Source organism: Hordeum vulgare, chromosome 4H (genome assembly GCF_904849725.1).
Source record: "Hordeum vulgare subsp. vulgare chromosome 4H, MorexV3_pseudomolecules_assembly, whole genome shotgun sequence".
Lineage (NCBI taxonomy): Eukaryota > Viridiplantae > Streptophyta > Magnoliopsida > Poales > Poaceae > Hordeum > Hordeum vulgare.
The window spans coordinates 515181189-515198373 of NC_058521.1; positions in this window are offsets into that span (position 1 = coordinate 515181189).

The window sequence follows — 17185 nt, forward strand, 5'->3', positions numbered from 1 at the left end:
CTGATCATATATGCCTTATTTATTATAGTTATTCACATGTGGTATTCATTATGTGCAATTCGGAACTGTGCAGTTTGATTTCATCAATACGAGTTTGAACGGCTATATTTGGTTCCTCCCATATTTGTAGTGAGCATTTGTCCAGTTTTCAAGCATGTACTACATATGTTGTTTATCTCAGTTTTACACATTTATACAGTGTGATGTTTAAGCATGAGCTACGTTCTATTCATTTTCAACAATACTAGTTTGAATTACAATATTTGGTGGATGTTAAGTCTGTTTTAGTTAATATTCCCTTCCATTTTATATATGCTTTATTATTTGGAGATGATGTTGTTTACCTTGGCTATATGTGTTTGATGGTAAGGTTGTTGTACTTTTCATGCCTTTCCACTACTTATATAGGACAACAACGGGAGTAGCCAGCATTTTCTGCCAAGGTTAGTTTCATCCCTCGGCTTGTAGTCCCCCGTCGTTCCATAAAGTATGCATTCCCACAACCTATCCCCGACTGTCTTTGGGTAATGTGGGAAAGACCCCCTAACGCCCACACTCACTAGACGAAGGTTTGAAATGTCGTCACACAAAGGGGTTAAAAACATTTTGTATAGCATGTCGCTGCACCAGTGGCCCTAAATATTGCCTTAGGAGCTTATCCATCTAACCAAACCAACATGTCCTAGGTTCCCCTCATGCCATTGGTAACCATCCTGCCAAAGCTTAGCTCCACTAGACTGACCTGGCATGCTCTGGCAATTCATCGAGCACTTTGTGTGCGTGCCTAGAGCGCAAGCAGAGCACGCATATTACACGCACTCGTGCTGAGCCCCGCTCATAGAGACGCACGGCGTCCCCTTCGAGCCACGCCATGTCGCCCTGACCGCCTCCTTGCACCATGTAGCACCACGACTATAGCCCTTGGCGGCTAGCCACCGGCTGTGTCCACCTTTGCCCTAGTCGACACCACCCAAGCCCCCTCCGCTCGCGAGCTCGCCCCCTAGAATAGCGTCAAGCTCGTCCGCTAGCCCCTGGCCACACTAGCATCACCACGTCTCCCCTCCAGCAACAGTAGGGGGAGCCGCCGTGCTTATCCACACTCGTCGCTGAACCGACCTCCCTGTGCTATAAATAGAGCACCTCGATCCTGCAATGCGCTCCATAACCCTCCGTGTATCTGTAGTAAGCTTCCCCTAACAACAATTTGACCGGAGCTTGCCGCCTTCCTCGCCTCCAGTCAAGTCCGTTCGCCGCTGTTCTGTGTTAAATTCCCTGCAACCAGAGATCCTCCAACTCCACTCTCTTCGCCAGTAGTTTCCCCTTGACCCCACGAAGCCACTCCCCTTTCCAATCTAGCTCGGGAGTCGTCGTAGGAGAAGTTCCTCCTTCGCCCGATGTAGACGTCTACCGAAGGTCTTGCCGCCGGTGACTCCATCCACCACTCGATCATGGAGACCACCGAAAGGATTAGTCAGGTCCTCTACTTCCATTTCCACGCCCAGGAACCCATGAGGAGCCATCATGCGTCGGCAGGGCCGTCGGAGCTCCGTCGTGTTCGGCCAAAGGAAGTAGAAGGCGCGGGTTGACCGATTAAACCTCACTAGTGGGTCATGGTGGGCCCACTGTTATTGACCCAGATACCGCGCCCGCTCATCTTAATTTGAAGCATACTTCACAGAGTATCTTTTCTCCGTCAAAACGCATATGCCCTGCCAAAATGTTTTTCTTTATAGTTTTTATTTAAAAACAGAAGTTTGACCCATCTTTGACTAGCTCTAGTTTTTAAACCACATCTCCGAATGAGTTAATTTTTTCTGTTATTCCTCAAATTTCATCTAGTTCATTTTATGATCTATTTAAAAAAGTCAAAGAACTTTTCAGTACTATTTAGAATTGTGTGTTGATTTGAATATTTTCAAAAATAGGAAATGGAGGGAAGATCAAACTTTCAATTTTTTTGGAGTGCCCCAAACCTTTCCACGGACTCAAGGAAAGCGTCTTGAACACTGATATGATTTAGTTGAGTTGTTGTTCACGGTGGTGCAATATTTTCATGGCTATAGTTTTGAAATAAACATTTAGATATGGAGATCTTTCATGCATAATTGCAAATGGTGAAAAATTCATTTCTGTTAAACATGAAGTGTATGTGACAATAGTCACATCTACATGCCACCCATGCGTGTGCTGGCCGGATGACTTCCGAAAAATGGTATGTCTCGGGTAGACACGACCATTGGATAGGTATCTCGTCGTGACGAGGATGATCAGTGGAGGTATGATAGGGCATGATAGGAGTGACTCTATCAGTGATTGTGAATCAACTATGTTGTGCTAATCTTGCAGGGAACACATAAACTTCCTGAGTTGACCATAGATCGAGTCGTGTTCTAGTAACCCCCATGCTTGTTTCGTACTCCCACTTTTCCCTGCCACACGTAGGGTGCAGTTTAGTAAGTCGTCAACCCTTTTCTTGGCACACACCATACACAGAGGTGATAGTGGAAGATACGAAAGGCACCTAGTAGGCATGCCACTTGGTCCGGGGGCATGGGTGTTCCGGTTGGACCTAGGGGTAGCACCCTGATACGTCCCAACGTATCTATAATTTTTGATTATTCCATGTTTTTGAGTATTGCAGATAAGGAATATTAAATGGAGTCCAAATGGAATAAAATCTTCGAAATGATTTTTCTTGGACTAGAAGAAACCTACCAGACTTGGAGTAGGGGGCAGGACACCTGCCGGGAGGCGACAAGCCTGTCGGGAGGCGACAAGCCTGGCTTATGGGCCCCCTGCAGGTCTCCTAACCCTAATCCTCATCCTATAAATTACCAAATAGCTAGATGTCTTCTTATCTCTCTTTGTTCTTCAATACCATGTTCTTCATGATCTTCATGGAGATCTATCCGATGTAATACTCTTTTGCGGTGTGTTTGTCGAGAACCGATGAATTGTGGGTTATGTTTAGATTATCTATGAATATTATTTGAATCTTCTCTGAATTCTTATATGCATGATTTCATATCTTAGCAAGTCTCTTCGAGTTATTGGTTTGGTTTGGCCAACTAGATTGGTAATTCTTGCAATGGGAGAAGTGCTTAGTTTTGGGTTCAATCTTGTAGTGTCCTCACCCAGTGATAAAGTAGGGGTAGCGAGGCAGGTATTGCATTGTTGCCATCAAGGATAAAAAGATGGGATTTTCATCATATTGCTTGAGTTTATCCCTCTACATTATGTCATCTTACTTAATGCCTTACTCTATTCTTCATGAACTTAATACTCTAGATGCAGGCAGGAGTCGGTCGATGTGTGGAGTAATAGTAGTTGACGCAGAATCGTTTCGGTCTACTTGACACGGACGATGCCTATATGCATAATCATTGCCTTGGATATCTTCATAATTATTCGTTTTTCTATCAATTGCTCGACAGTAATTTGTTCACCCACCATATTATTTTCCTTTATGAGAGAAGCCTTTAGTGAAACCTATGGCCCCCGGTCTATTTTTCGTATTATACTTTTAGATCTATAAACCACATACCAAAAATATAGTGCTGCTATTTATTTACTTTCGTTTTACTTTTAGATCTATCAATCTTTTATATTGTATCTATGAGATCTCATCCTTGCCAATAACTCTGATGGGATTGACAAGCCCTTTTTAGCGTTGGGTGCAAGTGTTTGATTGTTTGTGTAGGTACTACGATTGGGGCCTTCCTTGTTCCTCCTACTGGATTGATACCTTGGTTCTTAACAAACTGAGGGAAATACTTATCTACTTTGCTGCATCACCCTTTCCCCTTCAAGGGAAAACTAACGCAAGCTCAAGAAGTAGCAAGAAGGATTTCTGGCGCCGTTGCCGGGGAGGATACATAGTGTGACATCCTCGACTTTTGCAACAGTAATTATTGTAATTAAGCTACAGAGATCAACCGCTAATGATGCCACGTCATCGAATTCCCATCTCAGACCCGCGTTGATTCGAGTCTGTCCGGATCCAAAATTTGAAGACAAACGAAAAGTACTTTATAAGTTCATTACAAATATTAAAATAATATATATATAAAGGAAAGTATTAAAAATAATAATGGGAAAATAAAGTATAAGAAAAGTATTTAAAAAGAAAGTTAAATAGTATATTAAATAATAAAAGATAGAAAAAAAAGAAACCAACCGGCCCAACTGGGCCAAAAGGCCCAGCCGGCCCCCCATCCCGTAAACCCTAGCGCCTCCCACCTCCTGGCGAGGGAGCCCCTCGCTACTCCCTCCTCCCACCGAGAGCCGCCAGCGCCCCCCAGCCTCCCCCTCGTGGGGGGCCCCACCCCCCCCCCCCCACCGACAGCGCCATCTCCTCCCCCTCTCTCGGTCCCAGCCCCTCACCCCCACGAGAGCCCCCCATCCCCACGACCCCTCTCGGTCTCCCCCACCCCCACCGACACTCCCTCCCACCTCCCGTGACTCTCTCCCCCCACGCCAGATCTCCTCCCTCCCACAAGCCCCATCCACCTCGCCCTCCCCTGCTACTCCTCCCACCGGCGACCGCCCCCAGCGCCGGCTCGCCCCCCTCCCCACCTCGCCTCCCACCTCGGCCCCCTGCCTCCCGCCGGCGGCCCCTGCCGCCTCTCTCCCTCTCGCCCGTGCCCCTCCTCTCCACCTCCTCCCCCGGCGGCCCCTCCCCTATCCCGGCCGGCGAGCCCCCACCTTCACCCCGCCGGCACCAGCCCCCCCGACGGTCCCCTCTACCTCCCCCGGCGGCCCCCCTTACGGCCTCCCCGAGGTCCCTATTGCCGGCCTCATCCACTCCGGCCGGCTCCATCTCCGGGGGGCCCTCCTCACCGGGGCCCTCTCGGCGAACCTCCGGCCGGCTCCTCCTCGCCGGCACGCCCGTCTTCACCGGAACCGCGTCACCGTCGTCACCTTCACCTTCGTGCGAACTCCGGCTTCATCGGGCCGTCTCGTCACCGTCGGTGAGCCCCTCCTCGGGCTCCTCCCACCATGTCGTTCTCCTCGCCGCCCCGGTTCCGTTCCGGCAAACGAGGCCTCGATCCGTCGACGGTAGACTCCGGTAGGAGGGATTGAAGTTTAGGTTCTTCTATGTTTGTTAGCAGAGAGAGTTCTCTGTCTGTGTGTTAACACAGAGGGAGATGAGAGTTTTGAGAGAAAAGAAAATAAAAATAAATGATGTATTAGACGCGTATGTATGTATGTATGTATGTATGTATGAGATGCGATGTATGTATTTGCGTATATGAATATTTAGAGAAATACGACATTTGTATGGTTATGTATTGGTGATTAAAAATGTGTTTTTGGCCTTAGGTCACTTACCGGTGGGGCCAATGCACCCGCTGTCTATGACAGGGAGGCCCCATGCGATAATTAAAAATAATAAATAAAAATAATGTTTTTATTAAATAAATAAATAAATAGATATATTAGTTAAATTAATTAATTAGAATAATTAGAGTATGACACGTGGGTCCCCCACTAAATTAATCTGATTAATTAATATTTAATCTTAAATAAAACTTGTGCCTATGACGTTCGGGACCCGCTAGTCAGTTGACCAGTCAAATGTTGATGTCAGCCTGACATCGCGATGATGTCATAATAGGATTTTATTAAAATAATTAAATCTGTTTTTAATTCCTAATTATTATATAAAATTTTGAAAATTAATATAAAATAATCCGTAAGTCAGATCAAAATATTTTCAACATGAAAGTTGATCAGCAAAGCGAGACGAACCCGGATACACGGTCCATTCGTGTGTCACGCGTCCCTAGCATAGCAAACTTGGAACTTTTCCATCGTTTCTAGTCTTACCGGTAGTAGCCCGAGACCCGGAAAATATCGTGAGATATTCTTCCGACCCGTCTATGACGGATGTTGCTGCGTTAGCGCATGTCTAGCCTGCATATTTCCATGTCATGTTTTGTGTTGCATCGGTGCTATTATTTATTGTTTCTTCCCCCTCTTCTTACCGGTAGACCCCGAGACTGACGCTGCTGCCGGGTACATCTACGACCCTGCCGATCAGTCCTTTGCCGCAGAGCAGCAAGGCAAGCAAACTCCCCTTGATCATTCCTATATCGCCTATGTCTTCCTTCCTACTGTTTGCATTAGTATTTTGCTACTGTTGTAGTTAGCTCCTATATTTGATGCATAGCCTATTTTTCATGAACTGCTACTTTCAGTCCTGTACTTTAAATATGCTTAGTATAGGTGGAGCAGTCATCCCCTCTGACCCCGTAGATCAGTTGCCCCGCTTGTTTTCAAATCTCGATCTCTGATCGACGAACCAGACCCGACACAGCACGTTCACCCCCCTTCGTTGTACGACGCTACAGAGATACTATCGGGTACCGAGGGTGACACCTCGCTAAGTACTCCTGATGATATCTCTGTAGTATAGCTAGTCGGTCGTGGCTATCGAGGGTGATTCCTCTTTCACCATTCCCGATGACGCCTCTGTCGTGCAACCCCGCGAGTGTGGGACCCCCGAGGGTGATTCCTCTAAGCCCACCTTGACGGGTACATCGTTCGGAATCCAAGGAGGGTGATACCTCGGACCCCCCCCCCCCCCGATGTTACAACCACATAGTTACTCGACCATGTTACTGGGATCATTGGTGATTAGTTGTAAGCCGGGTGGATTTCCCGTGAGACTGTGTTGTTGGCCTAATTAAAATGCTAATGGATTTGGGTATTTGATCTGGGTTGGTCGGAGACCTTTTTGCACTAACCGGCTACGCGGGAAGAATTATGGGTACTCGGCGTCGCGGTATCAGCCGAAGCTTTTCAGATGCCAGCAATGTAGCGGCGCGCGCCCGAGTGGTCCCGAGATGCATCGCGCTTGTGATTATGGGATGCTAGGACTGACGTCGGCTGCCCACGCCACGTGCAGGAGCGTGAAGGGGAACTGGGCCCACGAACCCTTTGTGCTTAGGATTTAGACCGGCGAGCTGGCCTCTCTGGTTAGTCTTAGGTGGGGCTGCGACGTGTCGATATTCCGAGGCCGGGCAGGACCCAGAAAAGTATGTCCGGCCAGAGTGTTATCGAGCGTGACGGGACATGTGGTGCACCCCTGCAGGGATGAAAATTAACTATTCGGATAGCCGTGTCCACGGTTACAGGACGACTTGGAGTTGTGCCCCGATCTTCTACAACTACAATTGTTACTTAACTGGATCATTAGTTTGCCTCGGGATTGCTTCCTCGTAGGGAGTCGAGGGAGGATCTTTAGGCGTGACCTCACTTTAAGTTTGCTGCAACAATATGACTATTAATGTGTTACCCCTGTTCTACTCTCGTCTATTGCTGCAAGACCCTGAAGATGCTAGTCTTCGATAGGACTAGGCCTTCTCTCTCTATTCTCGCATTGCTGCAGTCAGTCCACATATAACCCCCCCTTCTTTGATACTGATGCATAATTAGAATAGTTCTGATGTAAGACTTGCGAGTACTTTGGATGAGTATTCACCGCTGCTTTGCTCCCCCTTGTCCCCTTGATCCGTTTGCTGCGACCAGATGATGGAGCCCAGGAGATGGAGGTCCCCGCCGCCGACGACTGCTACCCCGACGGTGCCTACTACTACGTGGAGGCCGCTGATGATCAGGAGTAGTTAGGAGGTTCCCACGCAGGAGGCCTCGCCTCGTTCGATCGTTGTATCTTTTGTGCTAGCCTTCTCTAAGGCACCCCATGTTGTTTTATGTCTGTACTCAGATATCTGTTGCTTCCGCTGACTCGTGTGTTTATCGAGCTTTCGTATTCTAGCCCTCGAGGCCCTTGGCTTGTAATATGAAGCTGATGTTATTTTATTTGTGTCTAGAGTTGTGTTGTGGTATCTTCCCGTGAGTCCTTGGGTTTGATCATACGCATTTGCGTGTATGTTTAGCGTCGATTAAATCGAGGGCGTCACAAGTTGGTATCAGAGCCAACTGCCTGTAGGTAGCCCCCTTTCCAACTCCTTGTCCGAAGTTGAGTCTAGTGTTTGAAAAACTTTACTAACACTGATGTTGTGGCTTACGGGCCCACATCTCAATTGGGTGGTATTAGTATCTTTTACTCCTTTCCTATACTCTGGGCTCTACTTTCTCTTCTCTTTCGGGTCAAAGATTTTACTAACTCTAACATTAGGTTCTCGAATCACATCGATCCGGAGCGCTGGACTATCTACTATTTTTCTCCTGAATATGTATTACACACACTGTCATTGACATCCTTCAATCTTATTTTCAGATCCGTCCCGCAAGACAGCACGTGCGCCTGACACAGGCCACTGAGACGACTGGGTTCCCGACCATTTTGGTCGATCTCCTGACCAGGCTGGGATATCGCTGGTACCCCGAGTACACTATGTTCGAGGATTTCCGCGAGTACAACCAGTACCAGTACCAGGCTGAGGTTCGCATCTTCGACCAGAGGGGCGGCGAGACCCTCGAGCACCACGTGTTCTGTGGTATTGGAGTGTCGGTCGAGATGGCCGTCCATGATGCGGCCTTCATCGCCATCACCCGTCTCCGTGGAGCGTACCCTCACCTGGAGGAGAGCCCTTTCAGATACATCCCACATGCTCCTGATGGGGATGAGACTGGATCTGATCTCACTGCCTACGCTTCTGACGTTTGGGAGCGCAGCGACCGTTCCTACGTCGCTGTCTGCGCCCCCTACGTGACGCGTCGCTACGACGCGCGGATTCTGGTGCAGTACACTGAGGCAATGGATCGTGCTTTCCGAGCTCTGACTGTGGAGTTGTATGCTACGCGCGCTCGTCTTTACGACGCGTTGACAGAGCTGCAGCCATCACACTGTCCGAGGGTTCCACCTATGCTCATCCGCGAGCCGAGCAGGACAAAGCTACCATCAGCTCTCGAGTGGACTGATGTTGGGGGTAGAACCCCTGCACTTGGACCTCAGCTGCTCGACTGGATGCGGTACCCTCACCAGAGTCACAACGGGACACAGGGTCCTGTCCCTACCTTCTATCACCGCCAGCTACCAGGATTCGATCGTCCTCTCCGGCGTTGATGTAGCCTTATCGCTACATCTCGTTGTGGTACTCTTTCACTGCGTGCCTGCGCGCCGCCTAGTGAGTCCAGGGTATCGTCAAATGCGTCCGGGCTATCGCCAAATTTCGAATTTTTAATCGTTAGTCTGTAATCAAACTTATGTATGGGTCTGTATGTCGAACTCAACTACTATGGAGTATCTATCGCATTTCCCTTTCATTATGCTTGATTACTTCATGAATGCGTGCGATGCCTTTCAATTACTTTAAGCTAAACTACCCCTGCTAAATATTTAACAGGATGGTTAGACCAGCTGGCCGCCCGCGTGGCCCTGCCAACGATGCACCACCCCCGCCTCCTGAGTATATGGCGGGGATGATCCAACAGTTTGAGCTGAACCGCCAGTTTATGCAAGGGCTCATGGATCAGTTCCAAAGGCCGAACATGAACCAACCGCAAGGCGTGACACTGCAAGACTTCTGCCGTCTCAACCCTGCGATCTACCGCAGCTCAACTCAGCCTCTAGATGCTGATGACTGGCTCCGTGACATTTCTTATGAGCTAGAGTCTGCCAATGTGCCCCTGGCGAGCTATGTCAACTTTGCCGCCTACTTTCTGAAGGGTCCCGCTGCTCAATGGTGGGACAGTCACAGGCGCTCTCAGCCCGATGGAACTATCATCACTTGGGCAGAGTTCAAGGCTGCTTTCCGTGCTCGATACATTCCCTAGGGAATCATGGACCGGAAGAAGCGTGAGTTCCGCAACTTGGTCCAGGGCAACAAGACTGTGGATGCTTATCAGGGGGAATTTCTGGAGTTATCTCGCTATGCTGAAGAAGACATTGCGACTGATGCACACAGGCAGGAGAAGTTCCGTGAAGGCCTCCACCCTGATATCAAGCTGACACTCCTCGTTCAGGACTATGCTGATTTCGCCACCCTGGTGAACAAGGCTATTCAGGTTGAGACTGGTCTGCAGGAATACAAAGATAGCAGCAAGCGCAACCGTGACATGGGCTCATCTTCGGGCTCATCTCCACATAAGCGGAAGATCTGGATTCCCAACAACATGTACCATGCACCTGCTCCTACTCCGAGGCCGTCCTATGCTGCACCTCGCCTGCCTACTCCACCACCTAGGCAGCCGAGGCTCCCAGCTCCATCGCCTCGAGTTCCTCCTTCCCGTCCTGAGGACGGGCTGTGCTTCAAGTGTGGCCGTCCAGGTCACCGTGCTAGAGACTGCAGGCAGAAACCGAATCAGCTGACACTTCCGGCAGCTGGCAGTGGCAACAACCAGAACCGCAACTTCAACACTAAGCCTGCTTATGTTCGTGGTCAGGCCAACAACATTGATATGGGTCAAGCTCAAGACCAGCCTGCTATCGTGATGGGTACACTTCTCGTTAACTCAGTACCTGCTTCTGTATTGTTTGATACAGGAGCATCGCATTCCTTTATGTCGGAAAATTTTGCATACATGCATGACATTAGGAGCGAAGAGATGAACAACCCGATAGTGGTAAACACCCCTGGGGGCGAATGCCGAACCTCTGTGGTTTGCCCCCATGTTCCAGTTGAAATTGAAGGATTAGAATTCCTAGCCAACCCCATCCTACTAAAGTCATCCAACATTGATCTCATATTGGGGATGGACTGGTTGAAAGCTCATACGGCATCGATCGTTTGTGCCACCAAGACCGTCCACCTCCTACACCCTTCAGATGAAGTAATAAGCTACCATGCGCATCTCGTCCGTAATGCTGAGGCACGACTGTATGCTTTGAATGCATTAAATGCGTCGCCTCTTGAAGGGATTGAAAACATACCAGTTGTCCGAGAATGTCAAGATGTCTTTTCGGAAGAACTTCCGGGGATTCCCCCTGCTCGAGCTGTCGAGTTTGTCATTGACTTGGTACCCGGTACCACTCCTATTGCCAAGCGTCCTTATAAAATGCCACCACATGAACTCCTTGAACTTAAGGAAGAAATTGACAACTCGCTCCGTCTGGGTTTCATCCGTCCGAGTTCCTCTGCTTGGGGAGCGCCTTCTCTCTTTGTTAAGAAGAAGGATGGGACAAATCGATTGGTCCAAGACTATCGTCCTATCAACCAGGCCACTATTCAAAACAAATATCCTCTCCCTCGGATAAATGATTTGTATGATCAACTTGCTGGTTCCACCGTTTTCTCTAAGCTCGACTTGAGATTGGGATACCACCAGATCCGTGTTCGCAAGGAGGATATTCCAAAGACCGCCTTTGTTACTCGATATGGATCATACGAGTACACCGTCATGTCCTTCGGCTTAACCAATGCACCGACAACCTTCTCTCGACTGATGAATTATATATTCATGGACTACCTCGACAAATTTGTCGTGGTATATCTGGACGATATTCTGGTGTTTTCGAAGAACAAAGAAGAGCATGCTGAACATCTTCGTCTTGTACTGGATAAGCTTCGGGAGCATAAACTCTATGCGAAGTATTCCAAATGTGAGTTCTGGCTAGACGAAGTGACTTACCTTGGTCATGTGATTTCCAAGGATGGTATTGCGGTCAACCACGAACGAATTCAAGCTATTCTTGACTGGACTCCCCCGAAGAATGTCAAGCAAGTCAGAAGTTTTCTCGGACTCGCCAGCTATTGCTGTCGATTCGTCGAGAACTTCTCCAAGATTGCGAAGCCCTTAACCAACCTGCTTCACAAAGGTGTTAAATATGAATGGACTGATAAATGCCAGGAAAGTTTCCAGGCACTCAAGGACAAGCTGACGTCCGCTGCAGTACTTGCTCCTCCAGATACGAAAAGGGATTTCGTCATATACTGTGATGCTTCTCGTCAAGGAATAGGTTGTGTCCTAATGCAGGATCGCAAGGTGATCGCTTATGCTTCACGACAACTGCGTGCTCATGAAGAGAACTACCCAGTTCATGATCTCGAGCTTGCCGCAGTCATTCATGCATTGAAGGAGTGGCGACAATACCTTGTCAGTAATCGCTGTGAAATCTACACCGACCATCAAAGTCTGAAGTACTTGTTCACTCAACCGGCACTGAACCTGCGTCAACAAAGATGGATGGAGCGTATAGCAGATTTTGACTGTAGTATATCATATACCCCTGGCAAGGCTAATGTAATGGCTGATGCCTTAAGTCGCAAGTCATACTGCAACCACCTCCAGGTTCATCAGGTTCACGATCGTCTGCAAGAGGAATTCCGTAAGCTGAACCTCCACATTGTTCCTCAGGGTTACCTTGTTCCCCCTCCTGAAGAGTATCAAAAGATGAACCTTCGTGTTGTTAATCTGGGATCCCTCAGTAACCTAGTGGTTGAACCAGATCTTGTGAGCTCCATAAAGAATCTGCAAGACTTTGACGATGATGTCGACAGGATTAAGAGCTATATTGCGAAGGGTAAACCCTCCTTTTTCACTGTTGATGAAGGTGGCGCCTTGTATTTCAAGGGTCGCCTATTCGTCCCAAATAAGAAGGAAAATCTCAGGATGACTGGGAAGGTGATGGAAGAAGCGCATGACACACCATTGTCTATTCACCCGGGTAGTACCAAGATGTACCAAGACATCCGACAAAGATTCTGGTGGCCCAATATGAAACAAGACATTGCACGATATGTGGCAGAATGTGATATATGCCGGCGTATCAAAGCAGAACACCAAAAGCCTGCTGGAACTCTGCAGCCCATCTCTATTCCTGAGTGGAAATGGGACCATGTTGAAATGGACTTTGTCACTGGTTTTCCCAGGTCTCAGAAAGGTAATGATGCTATTCTTGTCATCATTGATCGACTGTCCAAAGTTGCACATTTCCTGGCCGTCAAAGAAACGATTAATGCTAGTCAGCTGGCAGATCTTTATATGTCAAGAGTTGTTTCACTTCACGGTATTCCGTTGGTAATCAGTTCGGACCGTGGCAGCTTGTTCACTTCAAAATTCTGGGAAAGTTTTCAGAAGGCTATGGGGACTCATCTGTCCTTCAGCACTGCATTTCATCCTCAATCCCAGGGACAAGTTGAACGAGTCAACCAAATTCTCGAGGACATGCTTCGAGCTTGTGTCATTTCTTTCGGTAAGAAATGGGAGGAATCTCTCCCGTATGCCGAGTTCTCTTAAAACAATAGCTATCAAGCTAGTCTGAAGATGGCCCCTTTCGAAGTATTGTATGGGCGAAGGTGTCGAACTCCTCTGAACTGGTCAGAAACTGGGGAACGATCACTCTTCGGTCCGGATATTATTCAACATGCCGAAAATCAAGTCCGCATTATTCATGAGAATCTGAAGGCTGCTCAGTCTCGTCAGAAGAGTCAGTATGACCGTCATCATCAAGATATGGTCTATCAACCTGGCGAAAAGGCTTATCTTCGTGTCACACCAATGAGAGGTGCACACCGTTTCGGAATCAAGGGCAAATTAGCTCCTCGTTATATTGGTCCTTTCACTGTTCTCGAAAGGCGTGGAAGAGTGGCTTATCAATTGGAACTGCCGGCGAACCTTTCTTAGGTTCACGATGTCTTCCATGTTTCTCAGCTCCGTCGCTGCTTCAAGGACCCTATTCGAGCAGTGGATCACGATATGCTTGAGCTACAACAAGACCTCTCTTATAAAGAGCATCCGGTCCGCATTCTCGACCAAGCTGAACGTAAAACTCGTCGCAAGGTCACCAAGTTCCTTAAGGTGCAGTGGTCAAATCACTCTGAAGATGAAGCCACTTGGGAACGCGAGGATCATCTTCGTGATGAATACCCCGGGCTCTTTCCCTCTACCTCTTAATTCTCGGGGCGAGAATCCTTGTTAGTAGGGGAGAATTGTGACATCCTCGACTTTTGCAACAGTAATTATTGTAATTAAGCTACAGAGATCAACCGCTAATGATGCCACGTCATCGAATTCCCATCTCAGACCCGCGTTGATTCGAGTCTGTCCGGATCCAAAATTTGAAGACAAACGAAAAGTACTTTATAAGTTCATTACAAATATTAAAAGAATATATATAAAAAGGAAAGTATTAAAAATAATAATGGGAAAATAAAGTATAAGAAAAGTATTTAAAAAGAAAGATAAATAGTATATTAAATAATAAAAGATAGAAAAAAAAAACCAACCGGCCCAACTAGGCCAAAAGGCCCAGCCGCCCCCCCCATCCCGTAAACCCTAGCGCCTCCCACCTCCTGGCGAGGGAGCCCCTCGCTACTCCCTCCTCCCACCGAGCGCCGCCAGCGCCCCCCAGCCTCCCCCTCGTGGGGGGGCCCACCCCCCCACCGACAGCGCCATCTCCTTCCCCTCTCTCGGTCCCAGCCCCTCACCCCCACGAGAGCCCCCCATCTCCACGACCCCTCTCGGTCTCCCCCACCCCCACCGACACTCCCTCCCACCTCCCGTGACTCTCTCCCCCCAAGCCAGATCTCCTCCCTCCCACAAGCCCCATCCACCTCGCCCTCCCCTGCTACTCCTCCCACCGGTGACCGCCCCCAGCGCCGGCTCGCCCCCCTCCCCACCTCGCCTCCCACCTCGGCCCCCTGCCTCCCGCCGGCGGCCCCTGCCGCCTCTCTCCCTCTCGCCCGTGCCCCTCCTCTCCACCTCCTCCCCCGGCGGCCCCTCCCCTCTCACAGCCGGCGAGCCCCCACCTTCACCCCGCCGGCACCAACCCCCCCCCCCCCCGACGGTCCCCTCTACCTCCCCCGGCGGCCCCCCTTACGGCCTCCCCGAGGTCCCTATTGCCGGCCTCATCCACTCCGGCCGGCTCCATCTCCGGGGGCCCCTCCTCACCGGGGCCCCTCTCGGCGAACCTCCGGCCGGCTCCTCCTCGCCGGCACGCCCGTCTTCACCGGAACCGCGTCACCGTCGTCACCTTCACCTTCGTGCGAACTCCGGCTTCATCGGGCCGTCTCGTCACCGTCGGTGAGCCCCTCCTCGGGCTCCTCCCACCATGTCGTTCTCCTCGCCGCCCCGGTTCCGTTCCGGCAAACGAGGCCTCGATCCGTCGATGGTAGACTCCGGTAGGAGGGATTGAAGTTTAGGTTCTTCTATGTTTGTTAGCAGAGAGAGTTCTTTGTCTCTCTGTTAACAGAGAGGGAGATGAGAGTTTTGAGAGAAAAGAAAATAAAAATAAATGATGTATTAGACGCGTATGTATGTATGTATGTATGAGATGCGATGTATGTATTTGCGTATATGAATATTTAGAGGAATACGACATTTGTATGGTTATGTATTGGTGATTAAAAATGTGTTTTTGGCCTTAGGTCACTTACCAGTGGGGTCAATGCACCCGCTGTCTATGACAGGGAGGCCCCACGCGATAATTAAAAATAATAAATAAAAATAATGTTTTTATTAAATAAATAAATAAATAGATATATTAGTTAAATTAATTAATTAGAATAATTAGAGTATGACACGTGGGTCCCCCACTAAATTAATCTGATTAATTAATATTTAATCTTAAATAAAACTTGTGCCTATGACGTTCGGGACCCGCTGGTCAGTTGACGAGTCAAATGTTGATGTGAGCCTGACATCGCGATGATGTCATAATAGGATTTTATTAAAATAATTAAATCTGTTTTTAATTCCTAATTATTATGTAAAACTTTGAAAATTAATATAAAATAATCCGTAAGTCAGATCAAAATATTTTCAACATGAAAGTTGATCAGCAAAGCGAGACGAACCCGGATACACGGTCCATTCGTCTGTCACGCATCCCTAGCAAACTTGGAACTTTTCCATCATTTCCAGTCTTACCGGTAGTAGCCCGAGACCCGGAAAATATCGTCAGATATTCTTCCGACCCGTCTATGACGGATGTTGCTGCGTTAGCTCATGTCTAGCCTGCATATTTCCATGTCATTTTTTGTGTTGCATCGGTGCTATTATTTATTGTTTCTTCCCCCTCTTCTTACCGGTAGACCCCGAGACTGACGCTGCTGCCGGGTACATCTACGACCCTGCCGATCAGTCCTTTGCCGCAGAGCAGCAAGGCAAGCAAACTCCCCTTGATCATTCCTATATCGCCTATGTCTTCCTTCCTACTGCTTGCATTAGTATTTTGCTACTGTTGTAGTTAGCTCCTGTATCTGATGCATAGCCTATTTTTGATGAACTGCTACTTTCAGTCATGTACTTTAAATATGCTTAGTATAGGTGGAGCAGTCATCCCCTCTGACCCCGTAGATCAGTTGCCCCGCTTGTTTTTAAATCTCGATCTCTGATCGACGAACCAGACCCGACACAGCACGTTCACCCCCCTTCGTTGTACGATGCTACAGAGATACTATCGGGTACCGAGGGTGACACCTCGCTAAGTACTCCTGATGATATCTCTGTAGTATAGCTAGTCGGTCGTGGCTATCGAGGGTGATTCCTCTTTCACCATTCCCGATGACGCCTTTGTCGTGCAACCCCGCGAGTGTGGGACCCCCGAGGGTGATTCCTCTAAGCCCACCTTGACGGGTACATCGTTCGGAATCCAACGAGGGTGATACCTCGGACCCCCCCCCCCCCACGATGTTACAACCACACAGTTACTCGACCATGTTATTGGGATCATTGGTGATTAGTTGTAAGCCGGGTGGATTTCCCGTGAGACTGTGTTGTTGGCCTAATTAAAATGCTAATGGATTTGGGTATTTGATCTGGGTTGGTCAGAGACCTTTTCGCACTAACCGGCTACGCGGGAAGAATTATGGGTACTCGGCGTCGCGGTATCAGCCGAAGCTTTTCAGATGCCAGCAATGTAGCGGCGCGCGCCCGAGTGGTCCCCAGATGCATCGCGCTTGTGATTAAGGGATGCTAGGACTGATGTCGGCCGCCCACGCCACGTGCAGGAGCGTGAAGGGGAACTAGGCCCACGAACCCTTTGTGCTTAGGATTTAGACCGGCGGGCTGGCCTCTCTGATTAGTCTTAGGTGGGGCTGCGACGTGTCGATATTCCGAGGCCGGGCAAGACCCAGAAAAGTATGTCCGGCCAGAGTGTTATCGAGCGTGATGGGACATGTGGTGCACCCCTGCAGGGATGAAAATTAACTATTCGGATAGCCGTGTCCACGGTTACAGGACGACTTGGAGTTATGCCCCGATCTTTTACAACTACAATTGTTACTTAACTGGATCATTAGTTTGCCTCGGGATTGCTTCCTCGTAGGGTGTCGAG